Source organism: Garra rufa, chromosome 5 (genome assembly GCF_049309525.1).
Source record: "Garra rufa chromosome 5, GarRuf1.0, whole genome shotgun sequence".
NCBI lineage: Eukaryota > Metazoa > Chordata > Actinopteri > Cypriniformes > Cyprinidae > Garra > Garra rufa.
This window is the reverse complement of record NC_133365.1, coordinates 33618564-33639569: the sequence shown is the minus strand read 5'-3', so window position 1 is coordinate 33639569 and position 21006 is coordinate 33618564.

The following is a 21006-nucleotide window of genomic DNA, read 5'->3' as shown; positions in this document are numbered from 1 at the left end:
GGTTTAGTTTAGATAACACTTCAATCTTATGGAAATTGTTGGTGTGATTTGTGAAGCTGAGTAAATTAGGTTGTTAGGATAGGACAATATTTGACCGAGATACAACTACAGTAGTCAGCATTTCATCAAATTAGTCCTAAAACCAAAAAAGAAAACCGTTTTTGTCTTTGGACAACTTTGTATGTTTTTTGGAATCTGAGGTTGCAAAAAAAAATCTAAATATTGAGAAAATTTCCTTTAAAGTTGTCCAAATGAAGTTCTTAGCAATGCATATTACTAATCCAAAATTAAGTTACAGGTATATTTACAGTAGAAAATCTACAAAATATCTTTATGGAACATGATCTTTACTTTATATCCTAATGATTTTTGGCATAAAAGGAAAAACTATAATTTTGACCCATACAGAGTAGTTTGGGCTAATTGCTACAAAATATACCTGTGCTACTTACAATTGGTTTTGTGGTCCAGGGTCACATATAGCATGTTTCAAAACCTAAAGTAACAATTCATTTGTACCTATTTATGATTTATTTGACCTACTTTTGAAGTCATAATGATTTGGTTTAAGTCTTGCTAGTTTTTATTTAAGTTAAAGAAGACCTATTATGCCCCTTTTTACAATAGGTAATGTAAGTCTCAGGTGTCCCCAGAATGTGTCTGTGAAGTTTCAGCTCAAAATATCCCACAGATCATTTATTATATCACTTTAAAACCGCTTTTTTAAATAGAACCAGAAACACAATGTTTTTGTGCATGGCTCTTTAAATGCAAATGAGCTGATGTGCCCCTCCCCCTTTTCCAGAATAGGCCTGTGCCTTTACAGCTCGTACCTCAGATATTCTGCTAAAAAACATCTGTTTGGTTTTGATTATCATGTCTTTCTGGCGGAAATTATATGATCTCTGATATATGGTTTTCTGAGCACACACATCCAAAGCACGCATGTGAGTACTAAACTAACTTCTCTTCCATGTCTTATTGCGCTTAAACTGTCAAATACACATAAGTTCATGCTAAAAACACACAAGTTACAGAAACAGTCTGTGAAGGTAAACAGGTGGGAAAAAAATGTTTATATTAGATCTGTGTGGCAGCAAGATAGTATACAGCAAATAAATCAATAAATCCACTGCTCTCTTGTCTCCTCTGAGGCTGGGACTCTAAATAGTGTTTGTGCTCGTCTGTGCAGCCAACTACAGAACAGTGAGCATGCTTTGCTTGAATTTTCACCATGATGTTAGAACTAGTACACCGTTGCTTGCAAAAACCGAAATGGCGGCGTCGTGGGTGGAAACATGCAGATTAAGGGATGGTAATATTATAATAAGATCTCTTTACTACGTCATGGCGGGAGCAAAACTACTCTTCTGTAGTTAAATTGTGTACTAAGACTGACGAAAAAAGAAAAGTTGCCATTTTCTAGGCCGATATGGCTAGGAACTATACTCTCATTCCGGCGTAATAAAAAACTTTGCTGCCATACCATGGGTGCAGCAGGCGCAATGATATTATGCAGCGCCTGAAAATAGTCCCCAGCTAGGTAACTTCCAATGTGAGCAGCACTAAGTTTTTGTTAACTAAGTTAGTCTATTTTCAGGCGCTGTGTAATATCATTATAGAAAATCGCAACTTTACATTTTCCGTCGGCCTTAGTACACAATGTAACTACAGAAGAGTCAAGTTTTAAATATGAAAAATATCAAAACTCTTTGGTCTTTTTCGAGCGAGATGTGGTCTAATCAGATTTATTGATCTATGCTAAGCTATGCTAAAAGTGCTACCGCCAGACCCGGAGATCGGCTGAATGGATTCGAAAACTCAACTGTTTAACTCTAAGGGAGTTGGAAAATGAGTTTATATTCAAAAATAGTGGCATGTTCCTTTAAAACATTTTCCTGTTATTGCTGATTTAATCTATTTTGTTTCATTTTTCCTGTGCCGAAAGAACCCATTCATCTCCAAGTACAATGAATGTGGCGTGCTACTTAAGGTTATACTAAATTACACATAATCCAGCTTTTATGAAACATGACTCTAGCTTTAATAAAATCTAACATTTATAAGTCTATTAAAACATCCAGCCAACAGTTTTCCCATTTGAACATTACCACCATCCCAGTGTCCTGATCCAATTGAGTACAGACAGCAGAGGTGTCAAGATGTCACGTCTATATGTTTGTGTTTTGACTTGGCAAACACATGGACCATCCCTTTAGTACTACAAATAGTCCCTCCTATGTCAGCATTTTCTTCCCTCCTAGAATGTAAACCATCTGCTGTTTTATTATAGCCGTTCGCCTAAATATAGTCTCGCGCTTTCAAAGAAACACGTTTGCACAGGCACACCCTGGCTTTTGAATTAGTTAAACTCATCTTCCCAAATAAATACGGACCACTTTACCTCATAGTACCACCAGTGTTTTTCTCTCTGCCTCCCTCTTTCTCTCCCCATTCACAGAAACACTGAATGACGGACGTGTCGATGATGATGATGGTGATGATTCAGAGGCGCTCTGAGCTGTAACATCCCCCTCATTCCCTGTGAGTCAGCTCTCCTCACACCCCCCACCCACCACCTCTCCGGCTCCCTGCCTTCCCACGAGCTGGACGCCGGCAGTAAGACCCTACAGATACCACCGCAGAGGGGGTAGATGATGATGATGATGATGATGGTGGTGATTGTGATGAAGTCATCCGGTGGGGACGTGAAGCAGTGGGTTTGAAGGAGTATAAATAGCTTGTGAAAACGGGATGGTGCGAAACTCGCTCTTCACACCTACACCTCGGATATGGGAAAAAAGGGTGAAGGGGAAAAGAGAGAGAGGGAAAGTGACAAACGGAGTAACTGATAATCTGCAGATGCGATGTTTTTCACAAAGGGGTGGGAGGCTTGGATTCAGGCTTCGCTCAAGATGAGATGGGATTAATGGTGCTTTCACAGCAGATGATTTGTGTTTTGGCTCGGTGTCGTGTTATGCGGGAATAAGGGCTTCCACTGCATGAATGCAGCAGTACGGAATGCCTGTTTTGGAATTGAGCTGTTTGGCTTCTAGTAGCTCCCTCTGGAATTTTTAGAATCATAATTTTCAATTTGAGTAAATATGGGCTGGGTTCAACATCAGGTAATGAGATATATGCATTTTGTTCAACAGCATGAATTTCATGCATACCTCAAACGCACTACAATCTTAAAAAGAAATGTTCTTTTTTTGGCATCTATGGTTTCATGAAAACCAGAGATCATTTACAGTGTGGAAAATAATTATTTGATCCCCTGCTGATTTTGTATGTTTGCCCACTGACAAACAAATTAACAGTCTATAATTTTTATGGTAGGTTTATTTGAACAGTGAGAGACAGAATAACAAAAAAATCCAGAAAAACCCATTTCAAAGTACTTATAAATTGATTTGCATTTTAATGAGTGAATTAAGCCCCTTTGACCACTTCGCTAAACATGATTTAGTGCTTGGTGGCAAAACCCTTGTTGGCAATCACAGAGGTCAGACATTTCTTGTAGTTGGTCACCAGGTTTGCACACATCTCAGGAGGGATTTTGTCCCACTTCTCTTTGCAGATCCTCTCCAAGTCATTAAGGTTTTGTGGTTTACGTTTGGCAGCTCAAACCTTCAGCTCCCTCCACAGATTTTGTATGGGATTAAGGTCTGGAGACTGGCTAGGCCACTACAGGACCTTAATGTGCTTCTTCTTGAGCCACTCCTTTGTTGCCTTGGTCGTCTGTTTTGGGTCATTGTCATGCTGGAATACCCATCCACGACCCATTTTCAATGAGGGAAGGAGGTTCTCACCCAAGATTTGATGGTACATGGCCCTGTCCATCGTCCCTTTGATGTGGTTCAGTTGTCCCGTCGCCTTACCAGAAAAGCACCCCCAAAGCATAAGGTTCCCACCTCCATGTTTGACGGTGGGGATGGTGTTCTTGGGGTCATAGGCAGCATTCCTCCTCCTCCAAACATGGCGAGTTGAGTTGATGCCAAAGAGCTCGATTTTGGTCTCATCTGACCACAACACTTTCACCCAGTTCTCCTCTGAATCATTCAGATGTTCATTGGCAAGCTTCAGACGGGCCTGAACATGTGCTTTCTTGAACAGGTGGACCTTGCAGGCACTGCAGGACTTCAGTCCTTCACAGCGTAGTGTGTTACCAATTGTTTTCTTGGTGACTATGGTCCCAGCTTCCTTGAGATCATTGACAAGATCCTCCTGTGTAGTTCTGGACTGATTCCACACTGCACTTATGATCATTGAAACTCAATGAGGTGAGATCTTGCATGGAGCCCTACACTGAGGGAGATGGACAATTATTTTGTGTTTCTTTTATTTGCGAATAATCGTACCAACTGTTGTCACCTTCTCACCAAGCTGCTTGGCGATGGTCTTGTAGCCCATTCCAGCCTTGTGTAGGTCTACAATCTTGTCCCTGACATCCATGGACATCTCTTTGGTCTTGGCCATGGTGGAGAGTTTGGAATCTTGATTGATTGATTGCTTCTGTGGACAGCTGTCTTTTATACAGTTAACTAACTGAGATAAAGAGCACTCCCTTTAAGAGAGTGCTCCTAATCTCAGTTTGTGACCTGTATAAAAGACACCTGGGAGCCAGAAATCTTGCTGATTGATAGGGGATCAAATACTTATTTCACTCATTAAAATGCAAATCAATTTATAACCTTTTTAAAATGTGTTTTTCTGGATTTGTTTTGTTGTTATTCTGTCTCTCGTTGTTCAAATAAACCTACCATTGAAATAATAGACTGATAACTTTGTCAGTGGGCAAACGTACAAAATCAGCAGAGGATCAAATAATTATTTTTCCCACTGTAGATCTTCAGTTCAGCTGTTACTCAATGTCCCAAAATCTCACAATGTCTTTTTCAGTCTATGCTCCAAAACTTTGGAACACACCACACATAACAATTAGAGTTCTCCTACATTAAGAGTCTTTAAAGCATCAATTAAAACATATCTGTTCTCTCAGGCGTACTCATAACTTGGTTTTATTTTTGTATGTATCTCTTTAATGCTAGGGGTAGCAGTCTGTGATGTAGCAGGTTATGACTATTTTTTGGCTATTGTTACTTTTTGTTTTATTTTTTAAGTTATCAGGTAAAATATTTGTGTCCTGTTTATTATGTGTGTACTTTGATCTGCTTGTGAAGCACTTTGGTCAACATTCATGTTGTTTTAAGGTGCTATACAAATAAACTTTGACCTTCACCTTGACCTTGACCTTAACTGGTTAAGTGGCCAAGCATTTAGGGAAACTTGGAAATATAGGAGATACCCAGATTGAAGTATTGTATCTGTAAACAAATTCTAAAAGGTAATTAACACAGAAAATTAAGTTTAAAAAGATTAAGTATGAACAGGACCTTTTCCAAAATAATTATAGTATTAGTAATAGTATGAGAAGTAGCATTACCAGTAAATTAGATCACACTGACATATATTGTATACCCTGGGTCAATCCTGAGCCAAATTTGATGGCTCTGGGCCAATCATAACATTGTGACGCAGATGACACAGTTACTCACGCTGTGTAGTTCAGTTTGAAGTCATCTAATACGATGTCTCTCATGGGCCAAAAGCTGCTAAAAATTAAAACATCAGCAAAAACACTGACCTCCATGTTATACAACGATAATTTAAAACCGTTGTGTGAATGGCCCTTTACCGGTAAAAAGACAGAACAGCCTATTTTTGTATTGACCGGTAAAGTTGTCCCTGTAATTTTACGGCAATTTACTGGTATTACTTTGTGAAAGGGGCTAATGACTTACATGGATGAGAAGAAATTGTTGAATAAAGTTGTTATTTTTATTTTATTTGAGCACAAAATGTATTCTCATAGTTTCGTAACATTACGGTTGAACATCTGATGTCACATGGACTATTGTAACAATGTCATTACTACCTTTATAGGCCTTGAATATGGTAGTTGCATTGCTGTCAATGCAGGGTCAGAAAGCTCTCGGATTTCATCAAAAATGTCTTAATTTGTGTTCTGAAGATGAACAAAGGACTTAGGACGTGATGGTGAGTAACTAATTTCCGATTTTATTTTTTTGGGGGGGTGAATTATCCCCTTAAACACTAAGTAAATCGGTTTGTTAGATACCTTGCATAAATAAGTGGAACGATTGTTTTCAATTCAGAGTAGAAAACATGTTTCTCTTGTTGTTTGGTTGTGTTTTGTTTAGATAACTTTTATATTATTTTTCCGACTTGACCAAACGGGAGCATCACAGGTTCAGTGTTTCTGGCCTGTATCAAAACACTCCTTCCATCACAACCTGGCAACTCGTGTATCATCTAGAATTCTGAATTTCCCCCTGGTAAATGCAACTTTGGTCATTCATGAGTTTGAACCTTCGCAAAGACCCACCCCCTTTGTTACTTTTGCTGTCCAACAAGCAATGACGCTCTCACGCCAAACATTCTTACAAAGTGAAAAATACATAACGGAGAAAAAAAGAAACTGAGAACATGCCGACAGGTATGAACCGATCATCTCTTCCTTATTACTAGTTGTAGCACAAAATAAACATGAATGAACATCTAAAGGTATCTTGTTTCAACCACGCAAAGACATCAGTACATACCATTTATCAAGTTCAAGTCCACAATGTTTATCAACTCTAATTTGGTTATTTTGTCTGACAAAATGGCCGATACTGCATTATGATTGGTCTGATCGCCTGTCAGTCAAACTCCCTGCGAAGGGTCAGTTACGATATTTCTGACTTAGCTTGAAGGGCACAAGATACACTGAATCACATCTTTGAGGTATTTGTACTCCTATCTAGCAATTTAGCTAGCAACTGTGCTGTTTGGCTGAGAAACAAAACTGAAGGTGTAACCCCTGAAAACATTCTCAATCATCCACAAGTAGTTTTACTTTGGTACAGTAGCTGTACTGTTCTTCTGCTGTGGATGTCATTGGCGATCTGCCACTAGTGTTGTACTTGTTCCAGTATAATTAAAGAACTCTGACTCAATGTATAGTAAAGACTACAAGCAGGCAGATTCACAAGAATTTACAATATTGCATATTGTAAACAATAATAAACAATACTGCTATTGGGGTTGTTTTACTTGTGCTTTTTATGCATTAACCACTCATAGGAAAATGGCGATAGTTTCACAGAAGTTGTGCACAATGGATGTGAGGATTAGATTCTTACTATACAAACAGGAAAAATGTTATTTTTTGAGATAGAAAAGCCTTTAACAAGTTTTATGACTATGAATTTGCTGAGAATGGGCCTGCAGTTGGCTTTTATGGTTATAACAAGGGGGAAAAGCAATGGACCAGCAGTTCAATATTTCGCTAAGCTGCAGATCACTGTGCAGAACTCCTGCGTTGCTTTGTATCTCATGATTGTGTCCCATCCAATGCCAATGGTTTTGAAATGAAATCCTCAGTAAACATATATATGGGTGTGATGTTTGATTGTCCATATACTAGTGTATGTGGAGTAACATTATATGTTTAACCAAGGAAGTGCTGTTTAAATGTTGTGTGGACTTTAGCTATAGATTAACATGTATTTGCAAAGGTTTATCAATGACTGCATGCTCAAAATGATCTTTAAAGAGCTCATGATCACAACTAGTTGAACTGAAATAACCCTCTTGTTCATTAACTGACACGATTTCGTTCTCGTTCTTCACATGTCTCAGACACTATCCTGGCGGTATGTCTTTTTAATGTCCAGTCACGAAATGAAACTGAGGCGAAGAGCGGTATGAAATGAATCTCATCGCTGTGAGTGTGCTCTGGAGAAAAGCAATGATCTGCTCTCTGACTTCTGTCAAACGCTGCAGGTTCAATTTTCTTGTATGTGAGAAAGAGGCCGAGAGAAAAGGCTTGTTTTGTGTGTTTGGGGAGAGAATATTTGCATTTGTTTTCAATTCTCTCATGTCAAGCTCCATTGCAATGCCTATAGGCAGTGCAGGGCCAGGCTGAGATGATCTGAAGGTGAGCTCTGCTTCACTGGAGTCAGCTGCCCTCAGTGGCACGTCCTCTGAGACACTCGAGAAGAACTACACACACAAACAGACACACATCCCTTGTAATGAACTGAGAAATCCTTCTGTCGATGCACTGCGGCTAACTTCAATTTTTCCTACTTATTTTGCTTTAGGCAAAGATAAAAGATGTCATTGTGAATATCTTTTTCTCTTTGTATGTCTGCATTGTTGCAATATAAGAGTTTTAGACAACATTTTTCCTGTTGTATTGTGGAATAAAGTACTCATCACAACATAGTTGTATAGTACACATTTGCCTAGGTAATCTAGGAATTCTATGCATCCAGAGATTTTGCATACTGTGCGCAATATACATATTTTTTTTTTTAAATGGTACGTAGTAGTAAGGCAGTATGCTATTGTGAACATGGCCTATTTTTAGTAGTGCCTCTGAATATGATGGAGGACTTAATAGCTATTTTACCACCTTTTTCCAACCTTGGAGTGTCGTCTTTACAGCGTTTGTCCTTCAACAGAACATTGCAATGAGGTTTCTAGAGCTATTCAGCAGTCCTGTGTCATGCAGTAATTTTGAAAGTCATTTTTCAAATGTAAATATGGAATTAACATCAACATTTTTAGGTTATAGTAATGTCTTTACAAACAGAATGAGACACATTCAGCCACATTAAAGGAGAAGTTTATTTCCAGAATGGAAATGTCCTGATCAATTATTCCAAGATGTTCATGTCTTTCTTTAGTTGAAAAGAAGTTAAGGTTTTTGAAGAAAACATTCCAGGATTTGTCTCCATATAGTGGAACTTAATGGGGATCAAGGGGTTAAATGTACAAATTGCAGTTTCAATGCAGATTCCAATGGCTCTACACAATCCCAGCTGGGAAATAAGGGTGCTATCTAGTGAAACAATCAGTAATTTTCTAAGAAAAAAAAAATTTGTATACTTTTTAACCACAAATGCTCATCTTGCACTAGCTCGACCTCACGCATTACGTAATCACATGCATGTCTTAGGCGGAAGTACCGATCCAGTGTTTACAAAGCGAGCATGCAAAGAAAGTCAAATGCACTTTACAAATAAAGGTAAAACAACATCGGACGATTTTGAAGTTTTTTTTAACTGAAACACACAGACATACGTGAGGTCAAGCTAGTACTAGACGAGTATTTGTGGTTAAAAAGTATATACATTTCTATTTATCTTAGAAAATGACAGATCGTTTCGCTAGATAAGACAATTATTCCACAGCTGGGATCGTGTAGAGCCCTTTGAAGCTGCATTGAAATTGCAATTTGGATCTTCAATCTCCATTAAAGTCCACTATATGGAGAAAAAACCTGTTATTTCCTCAAATAAAATAATTTCTTTGCGACTGAAGAAAGGAAGTCATGAACATCTTGGATAACATGGGGGTGAGTAAATCATCAGGAAATTTTCATTTTGGAAGAAAGCGTACTTCTCCTTTAACTCAACAAGCCCTGATGAGATCTCAACTTCAAGCCTAGTTTGGCATGTGGCACCATCAGAGAATCAAACGCAGTGTTCCACCACAGCAGAAATGACATCACATCAGATGTCACAGACATCTGAGAGCTTCATTACAGGAATGCCCCATCGCAATACTAATGAGACCTACTTCCTGTTTCCCAAGTGTCACTTCTTCAGAGACCTGCCTGTTAATTGGCTTGTTTAAATAACCCATGAGAGCGAGACCCCACTCAGCCTTTTAACCCAGATTTAATGACATCACAGAGGGACACGTCTGATTGCTCTGAGAGACGCAGGAGACTATTTTAGATCTGATTTCTCCTTTAGCATATGTTTGATTCTTAATAAGGGCTTTTGTGTTTAACGTGGGGGCCTTGTTGTCATAATCTATTTCGTTCCTCTCCTTTATCGTCAAGGAAACAAGCCCTGGTCAATAGAAGAAGGTTTTTTTATGTCCCCAACACAGGTTTCCAGTTAGTCTGTACAGGGTCCATGCTTAATGAAGAAATCAAAAACATACCTCAAACCATACCAGTCCATTTACTGACCATCTGATGTGTATTTCACACAACACATTTTCAGCTCTCCACTTACAAATAAAATCTTGTTTACAAGACTATGTACAGTGCCTTATGAAAGTATTCATACCCCTTAATTTTTTCGTTTTGTAAAATTGCAGCCTTTTCTAAAACTGCTTTAAATTACTTTTTTCCACATCAATGTACACTCCATACACCATAATGACAAAGCACAAAACAGATTTGTGTCAACTTTGCAGATGTATTAAAAATAAAATATTGAAATAAGTACATTGCATAAGTATGTATACCCTTAACTCAGCACTTAGTTGAAACACCTTTACAGACTCAAGTCTTTTTGGGTATGATGCAACAAGTTTTGCACATCAGCATTTGGCAAATAGCTGCCAATCTTCGCCTCACCTCTTCACCTCTCAAGCTCTGTCAGCTTGGATGGGGGCTGGTAGACATTTTCAGGTTTCTCCAAAAATGTTTGATTAGGTTCAAGCCCAGGCTGTGGCTGGGCCACTCAAGGACATTCACAGAGTTGTCTATAAGCCACACTTGCTGTGTGCTTAGGGTCATTGTCTTGTTGGAAGGTGAACCTTCTGCCCAGTCTGAGGTTTTGAATGCTCTGGTTTTCATCTTTATATTCGACTGTGTTGAGTCCCTCAGTCCCCTCTGCTGAAAAACAGCTCCATAGCATGAGGCTGCTACTGGCACACTTTTTACTTACAATCTGAGAGTTCTAGAGGAGCTTTGTTGCAATTTCAAGTGTGTTTTCATGTGTCTTCACTGAGGAAAGGATTGAGTTTGGCTAGACCACCATAAACTTTCTCCCATCTGCATATATGACCATGGAGCTCAACTAGAGTGACCATCAGCTTCTTGGTCACCACTCTAACCAAGGCCCTTCTCCATCAATTGCTCCAGGAGGTCAGCTCTAGGAAGAGTCCTAGTTGTTCCAAACTTTTTCCATTTTGGATAATAGAAGCTACATGCTTCTGTGAACCTTCAATGCAGCAGAATTTTTCCAAGCACTTCCCCAGATTTGTGTCTCGATGCAATCCTGTCTCTGAGCGCTACAGGCAGCTCTTTTGACCCCAGGGCTTGGTTTTTGCTCTGATATGCATTTTCAGCTGTTAGACCTTTGATTGAGAGGTGTGTATCTTTCCAAATCATACTTATTTGCCACAGGTTAACTCCACTGAAAGCATAGTAACATCTACAAGTGATACGAATGCTTCTGAGCTAAATTTCAAGTGTCCCAGAAAAGGGTATGAGTACTTATGCAATGGAATCATTTCAGTTTTTTATTTCTAATAAATTTGTTACAGACCTGTTATGTGCTTTTTCATTATGGTGTATTAAGTGTAGATTGAAGTGGGGAAAAAAGTAATTTCAAGCATTTTAACATAAGGCTGCAACATAAAATGTGAAAAAAATGAAGGGGTATGAATACTTTTGCAAGGCACTGCATATTAGGGGTGTAATGGTGTAATCTTGTCTCTGTATAATGCATATAATGTAGTATTTAAAGCATGGAGAACGTAGTATATTGCTGCTGTTCCATAAGCGCCACCTGCTGTCAGAGAGTGCATTTTCCTTTTCATTCAGTATGTCTGCTGTTGTTTTGTGCAGGTGTCTTATGTAGCATGATTTCACAAATCTAAAGTCAAACCATTTTGTTTTTGCATCATACAATCATACAATCAAAAACAACTGCTCATTGCCATCTTGTACAAATGATTACATCTTGTCATTAGAGTGGGTCGGTCAATAGTCAAAACATACAGTAAGATGCAAAGTGGCATCATTTACTATCTCCATCCCTCTTTCCATAGGAATAGAGTTATGCGGGAGTCAGAGAGGAAGATTCTCTCAGCAGAGGGAGAGAATATGTTGATTAGAGGATGAGAGAACTGGAATAGAGGTTAATGAAAGATAAAGACCCAGTAAGAAGTCCAGAAACATTTCTTGACCTTTTCTTCTCATCTACCCACAAATGCCTATCCACTCAAGATAAAATCTGTGGGTGGAGACCTTCTCAGAGAGCTCTAGTTGTTCTTTCACCATTACATGTTTCCTTACTTTTCCTCTGATTTGCAGACTCTCTAGTGTGTGTTGCGTAATACCACCTACTTCCCTGAACTTAAAACACTTGAGGGCTATACTGCATTAGCTTGATTCACCACATACAAATTCAAATAATACAGAAGGAAAAGACGTTCTTTTTGTTATGTTATGGTTTATGAGTTTGTATCTACTATCAATCTTTTTAAAGAATCTTGGTGATATCCGTTGTTGCTATTACAGAGGCTAAGGTGAAGTTCTGCAGTTCTTGCTATTATCTTTTAGTGAGATGTGTATCTCTGTTGGCTTCACCCACTCATTGGTTTACTGTGCCACAATTTCAATAGAAAGTGCAATTTCTCACTCACCAAGTTGCTCCAACCCTGCTGACTTTCTTTATAATAAACACAGAAGAAGAAGTTCAGCAGAATGTCCATGCTGCTCTTTTCCATACAATAAATGTGGATGGAGACCAGTTTAGACATTCTACCTTTACTGTATTTTTCACTATATATATTCAGGGAGGGTAAATTATTTAAGTATTTGATCTTCCTCTGCTCTCTTGCACATTTATGAAATCATTCCTTAAGGCGTTTTCTCTGTAAAGTATCATTGTGAACAAATGTCTTTATAATGCCTCTAGTTGATATCCAGGTATGAAAAATATAGTGCTCTGGCAGTGGTACAAGGTGCCATTTAGAAAGATCGGATGATGGCTCAGTGATACTTAAATTATACTCATGTTAAGGCCTGGAGCAGGAGCTTGATGTGTAATTGTGACGTTCACATGAGATAGCTTTGCAGCGCTGCAGTCTCTGCAGTGGGGCGGTAACCTCAAAACATCAGGACTACAGAAATTTAGGGCTTCAAGACTGCAGTGATATCACTCCAAGCCTAAAACAGACAACATAAAGTAGAGCAGAGAGTATTCTGCTTAAATTTTTTCTGAGTAAGAAAAACAGTTTGTAGATTTTTTTTTTAATATTCTGTGGGGTGTCCATTTTTCTGAAAGTCACATGTATGCAGTGAGCCTTTCATATTGTTTATAATTACATTTCGCTTCAGAGTCATAATGTATAGTTCTTTTAGTATAATGACTAGTAGTAGTTGTTTAGAATTTGCCTACTGATTCCTTATCTGCAAGTAAGGAAAATAGCACACACCTACTTGACCAATATGAATGTATCATTTATTTTACTTAGTAAATGTGAGTTGCCCTGCACAACACATTTTACTTAAAGGGACAGTTCAACTAAAAATGAAAATCCATTTATTACTTACTTACAATGTTAACAGTACAATCCACTGAACGCGGTGTACTTCGATCCCTAACAAGATTATGAAGACAAACTAATTTTGATGCTGTAATAATATGAACTGATGAATTTTTCACAATAAGACATTAAAGGGGTCATCGGACGCCCATTTTCCACAAGTTCATATGATTCTTCAGGGTCTTAATGAAAAGTCTATAATATACATTGGTTAAAAATTCTCAATAGTAGTGTAAAAAAACACCCTTATACCTTGTCAAAATCAGCTCTGCAAAATATCAGCTCATTTTATTGCATGGGCCCTTTAAATGCAAATGATGTAATGTTTACTTTAGCCGTATTTATCGGTAAAAACTTGCCATCAAGCACATTATTAAGAAAGACATTTTGCAAAGATGCATAAAAAAAACCTTATACTCACTTCTGCTGTGGGTGAAGCTGCATCACAAATGATTCACACGAACATAGATGCATATGTAGATTGGGATCGGCGCTTTCCTTTGAAAAAAGAAAGTAATGTTGTCCTCTGCCTCTTAAGCGGCTCAGATGTCGGGAGTAAATGACTACTGCTATGTTCATTATTACATTCAACAACGGAACACCTCAATCGCGCAATTAGAGTCTTCCCCTGCACCTGAGTCACACAATGGCTATCTAAAGTTTTGGGACTCTGACTAACCACAGTGAGAGCCATTATCCACAAATGGCGAAAACATGGAATAGTGGTGAACCTTCCCAGGAGGCCAACCAAAATTACCCCAAGAGCGCAGCGACGACTCATCCAAGAGGTCACAAAAGACCCCACAACAACATCTAAAGAAGTACAGGCATCTCTTACCTCAGTTAAGGTCAGTGCTCATGACTCCACCATAAGAAAGAGACTGGGCAATTTCTAAGTTCCAAGACGAAAACCACTGCTGAGCAAAAAGAACATAAAGGCTTGTCTCAGTTTTGCCAGAAAACATCTTGATGATCCCCAAGACTTTGTGGACTGACGAGACAAAAGTTGAACTTTTTGGAAGGTGTGTGTCCCATTACATCTGGCATAAAAGTAACACAGCATTTCAGAAAAAGAACATCATACCAACAGTAAAATATGGTGGTGGTAGTGTGATGGTCTGGGGCTGTTTTGCTGCTTCTGGACCTGGAACTTGCTGTGAATACCATGAATTCTGCTGTGAATACCAAAAAATCCTGAAGGACAACGTCCGGCCATCTGTTCGTGACCTCAAGCTGAAGCGAAATTGGGTTCTGCAGCAGGACAATGATCCAAAACACACCAGCAAATCCACCTCTGAATGGATGGAGAAAAACAAAATGAAGACTTTGGAGTGGCCTACTCAAAGTCCTGACCTGAATCCTATTGAGATGCTGTGGCATGACCTTAAAAAGGTGGTTCATGCTCGAAAACCCTCCAATGTGGCTGAATTACAAAAATTCTGCCAAGATGAGTGGGTCAGAATTCCTGCACAGAGTCTGTAACAGACTCGTTGCAAGTTATCGCAAACGCTTGATTGCAGTTGTTGCTGCTAAGGGTGGCCCAACCAGTTATTAAGTTTAGGGGGCAAACACTTTTTCAGACAGGGCCATGTGGGTTTGGATTTTGTTTTCCCTTTATAATAAAAAACTTCATTCAAAAACTGCATTTTGTGTTTACTTGTGTTATCTTTGATTAATATTTAAATTTGTTTGATGATCTGAAACATTAAAGTGTTTCAAACATGCAAAAAAATAAAAAAGCAGGACCAACACTTTTTTACACCACTTTTTTCGCCACCAAATACACAAAAAGAGAGGTGCACGGTTAGCAGCTCATTATCATTTAAAGAGACATGTACCAAAATGGGTTGCTGTGAACAGAGCTGTTTTTTTTTAGTTACAAAGTTAAAGAGTGTTGTTTTACACAACCACTGAGGAATTTTAAGCAATGTGTTGCGGACATTCCCTAAAGCAGTGGTTCTCAAACCTGGTCCTGGGGGACCCCTGCTCTGCACATTTTGCATGTCTCCCTTATTTAACACCAGATTGAGATCATCAGCTCATTAGTTCAGTTCATGGATCTCTCTCTTAATGAGTTGATGATCTCAATCAGATGTTAACAAAGCTTGGTGCACGAACTCTGTTACTATTGGGAGACACTGCTCAGCTAACCTAGAATTTCTCATGGTTAAGTGTAGACCATTTTATCTGCCGCGGGAGTTCACCTCTACCATAATAACAGCTGCTTACATTCCTCCCGATGCTGATGCCAAGCTTGCTATGAATGAACTTCATGCGGCCATCAGCAAACAACAAACTGCTCACCCGGAGGCTGCATTTATTGTTGCGGGGGATTTTAATCACTCAAACTTAAAGACAGTACTCCCCAAATTTCATAAAAACGTTTTCTGCCACACCAGAGGAAATAAAACTTTAGACCATGTATACACAAACATGGCTGAAGCTTTATACCGTGACCCCCCTCCCCCACTTGGGACAATCAGACCACCTTTCTTTGTTCCTCACCCCCAAATACTCACCCCTCATCAACCGTGTGAAGCCATCAGTGAAGACCATCAAAGTGTGGCCAGCGGGGGTAGACTTCACGCTCCAGGACAGGTTTCTACACACAGACTGGAGTATGTTTGCTTCTCAGGCCACCTGTGGCTCTCACACGGACATTGACAGCTACACTTCCTCTGTTCTGGATTACATTAATACTACCATAGACAGTGTTACAACCCAGAAACAGATCACCACATACCCAAATCAGAAACCATGGATGAACAAGGAAGTGCGTCTCCTACTGAAAGCATGCAACACTGCCTTTAGATCAGGTGATGCACAGGCCTACAGCACTTCCAGGGCAAATCTGAAGAGGGGCATCAAAAAGGCCAAGCACTGCTACAAACTTAAGCTATAAGGAATAAGAAGGATCGCACAAAATGCATGTTATTTCATTTTGTTTAGTACTGACCTGAATAGGATATTTTACATAAAAGATGTTTAAATAGTCCACAAGACAAAATAATAGGTGAATTTATCAAATTGACCCTGTTCAAAAGTTTACATATCCTTGATTCTTAATACTGTGTTTTTACCTGAGTGATCCACAGCTGTTTTTATTTAGTGATGGTTGTTCATTTAGATCAGGTGATGCACAGGCCTACAGCACTTCCAGGGCAAATCTGAAGAGGGGCATCAAAAAGGCCAAGCACTGCTACAAACTTAAGCTAGAGGAGCACTTTTGTAATTCTGACGCATGTGGCAGGGCATTCAGGCCATCAGCGACTACAAACCCAGCCACTCCACCCCCACAGCCACCGATGTCTTCTTCCTGAACGAGCTTAATGACTTTTATGCTCGCTTTGAGAGAGACGATATAGACACTGCCACCAAAATCACTCCCTCAACCGACCACTCACCCATCACACTTGCCTCTTCAGACGTCTACACCGCACTGAGTCGGATCAACGCGCACAAGGCTGCTGGACCAGATGGTATCCCTGGCCGCGTACTGAGGGCATGTGCAGAGCAACTCGCTGGGGTATTCACAGACATTTTTAACATGTACCTTGCCCAAGCAGCTGTACCAGCATGTTTTAAATCCACCTCCATTGTGCCAGTGCCGAAACACTCCAACCCAACATGCCTGAACGACTACCACCCTGTAGCACTCACACCCATCATTATGAAGTGCTTCGAGCGGCTGGTCCTCTCACACCTCAAGGGCTCCCTCCAATCCTCACTGGACCCACACCAGTTTGCCTACCGTGGCAATAGGAGCACAGATGATGCAGTCTCCATAGCGCTGCACTCTGTACTCACACACCTGGACAATACAAACACTTATGCACGAATGCTGTTTGTTGATTTCAGCTCAGCATTCAACACTGTCAGACCATCTAAGTTAATCACTAAACTTAGAGACCTGGACGTTAACACCTCACTTTGCAACTGGGTTATGGATTTTCTGACTGACAGACCTCAGCATGTTAGATCAGGTCACATCTGTTCCACTACCGTCACACTGAACACTGGTGTACCACAGGGCTGTGTGCTGAGCCCCTTTCTCTACCCCCTCTTCACCCACGACTGCAGGCCTGTGTATGGATCTAACACCATCATCAAGTTTGCAGACGACACTACGGTGATCAGTCTCATCAGCAACAACGATGAGACTGCCTACAGGGAGGAGATTCAGCACCTGGCCACGTGGTGCACAGAAAATAATCTGCTCCTTAACACCACCAAGACCAAGGAGCTCATTGTGGACTTCAGGAAGGGAAGAAAAGGCTCACATGATCCCATCCACATCAATGGGATGGCTGTTGAGTCTGTTTCATCCTTTAAGTTCCTGGGGACCCACATTTCAGAGGACCTATCCTGGACCACCAACACCTCCAGCCTGGTCAAGAAGGCTCACCAGCGCCTCTTCTTCTTGAGAACACTTAAGATGAACCAGCTGTCCTCAGCCATCCTGGTGAACTTCTATCGCTGCACGATAGAAAGCATCCTTACGAACTGTGTCACAGTCTGGTACGGAAGCTGCTCTGTTGCGGAGCGTAAGGCACTGCAGCGGGTGGTGAAAACTGCCCAACGCATCATAGGGACTCCACTCCCATCCATTGAGGACATTCAGAAGAAACACCGTTTACGTCGAGCACGCAGTATTCTTAAGGATTCCTCTCACCCCGCCCACAAACTGTTTTCTCTCCTGCCTTCCGGCAGGCGCTTCAGATACCCAAAGACTAGAATCAGCAGACTGACAGCTTCTTTCCCAGAGCTGTCTCCTTATTGAACTCTGCCCCCCACTGACACCTTTGCCCCCCACACCCCACACACCCCTACAGTCTCCCCATTACCATTGCACTACTTAATCTGTTGCACTACACTGTACATATCCATTTGTAAATGCCCATTTCCATTGCACATATACATTTTGTACATTTTTGATATATGTATCTATACATTTGTAAATTATTATTTGTTAATTCCTGCTTTAGTAATCAGCTACCTGTATATTATGTTCGTATCAATCTGCAATTCCTGATTATAGTTAACAACAACCTGCATACTATGCTCCTCTATTTGTACATTCTACTTGTTAATAGCGCCTGTAAATTATGTCCACAATACTTTCATCTGTAAATAATTTCCATAGTTTCTCCCTGTACATATCTCCCATAAGTGCACTTATAACTTATAAATTATACCTATATCCTGCACTTGCTGCTTATTGCACTCCTGGTTAGACCTAAACTGCATTTCGTTGCCTTGTACTTGTACGTGTGTAATGACAATAAAGTTGAATCTAATCTAATCTAAATCTAATTAAATAAGCGATACATGCAAAATGTGCAGAGCAGGGGTCCCCCAGGACCAGGATTGAGAACCACTGCCCAAAAGAATTGTACCAACTTGTGGAAAATGGGCATCTGATGTCCCCTTTAAAGAACTGTCTCCTTTGTACTCTGAAAGCTTCAGCCGTGCAGGGAGGACACAAAAAGCAGGTGAGGAGAAAGACAACTGGAGGACTGCTGGGATCAATGAGTCCAAACAAATGACAACAAGACTGTATATCAAAAAGAAAACAATTGTAGGAGGGAGGAAAGGAGAGTGCAAAATATAAGGGATGGAGGGGGAGGAGGTAATACAGGGAGGCAATGGAAGATTTTCAGGATGAGCTTGGTGCATTTCTATTATGGTAACTGGTTTTACGTGGTGGCCACTGGCCATGACCTTCACTGACTCACGATGCGGTTTTTTTCATCTCACTCAAAGCAGGGAGCATACATTCTCTTCTTGGCTGTGTTGAGAGGTCACCTTCATAAGTGATGAATTCCTTTGGCAGTAGGCCTCATTTTAAGCATAATGCTTTTCAGCCAAACTTCTTTGAAACATCTTAACGTCACATTTGTTATTTGAAGGGATACTTCATCCCAAAATTAATTGTTTTAATATTTCAAACTGTGACCTGCTGATCCTCATCCATTTGCTCCAGTCAAAAGTTTACATACACGTTGCAGAATCTGCAAAATGTTGATTATTTTACCAAAATAAGAAGGATCGCACAAAAGGCATGTTACTTGATTTTGTTTAGTACTGACCTGAATAAGATATTTTACATAAAAGATGTTTAAATAGTCCACAAGACAAAATAATAGGTGAATTTATCAAATTGACCCTGTTCAAAAGTTTACATATCCTTGATTCTTAATACTGTGTTTTTACCTGAGTGATCCACAGCTGTTTTTATTTAGTGATGGTTGTTCATTTAGATCAGGTGATCCACAAGCCTACAGCACTTCCAGGGCAAATCTGAAGAGGGGCATCAAAAAGGCCAAGCACTGCTACAAACTTAAGCTAGAGGAGCACTTTTCTAATTCTGACGCATGTGGCAGGGCATTCAGGCCATCAGCGACTACAAACCCAGCCACTCCACCCCCACAGCCACCGATGTCTTCTTCCTGAACGAGCTTAATGACTTTTATGCTCGCTTTGAGAGAGACGATATAGACACTGCCACCAAAATCACTCCCTCAACCGACCACTCACCCATCACACTTGCCTCTTCAGACGTCTACACCGCACTGAGTCGGATCAACGCGCGCAAGTCCCTTATTTGTCCTGAACAGTTAAACTGTCTGCTGTTCTTCGGAAAAATCCTTCAGGTCCCACAAATTCTGTTTTTAAACCCTTTCCAACAATGACTGTATGATTTTGAGATCCATCTTTTCACACTGAGGACAACTGAGAAACTCATATGCAACTATTACAAAAGGTTCAAACGCTCACGGATGCTCCAGAAGGAAAAAAACATGCATTAAGAGCAGAAGAGTGAAAACATTTTGAATTTAACTTAGGGGTAAATTTAACTTATTTTGTCTTCCGGGGAACAGTACTAAATGAAAAAAAAATATATTATTTAGGCAAAATAAGAAAAATGTACACACCCTTATTCCGTTCAAAAGTGTACACCCCTGGCTCTTAATGCATCGTTTTTCCTTCTGAACCATCAGTGTGTGTGTTGAACCTTCTGTAATAGTTGCATATGAGTCTCTCAGTTGTCCTCAGTGTGAAAAGATGGATCTTTAAATCATACATTGTAGGAAAGGGATCAAATGCACAAAAATGCTGAAAAAACAGAATCTGTGGGACCTGAAGGACTTTTCTGCAGAACAGCGGGCAGTTTAACTGTTCAGGACAAACAAGGGACTCATAAACAACTATCACTAAACAAAACCAAAAAAAAAAAAAAAACACAGCTGTGGATCATTCAGGTAACAACACAGTATTAAGAATCAAGTGTATGTACATATTTGAACAGGGTCATTTTTAATAAATTCGACTTTTTTTTTTTCTTGTAGATTATACACTGCCCTCCAAAAGTTTGGAAACGCCCTAGAAAAGTGGGGTTTTGGAAAACATATTTCATTACATAAACAGTTAAAAATACATAGAAAAAACTTCTACAACGACTCATCAAAATATCCACCATTAGCAGCTATTACAGCTCTGCATAATCTTGGCATCCGAGCTGTCAGTTTATTCAAACATTGATGTGATATATTACTCCAAGCCTCCTGAAGGATTGCCCAAAGATGATTCACACTATATGCTGACATCATCCAAAACCACACTTTGCCAGGGGTG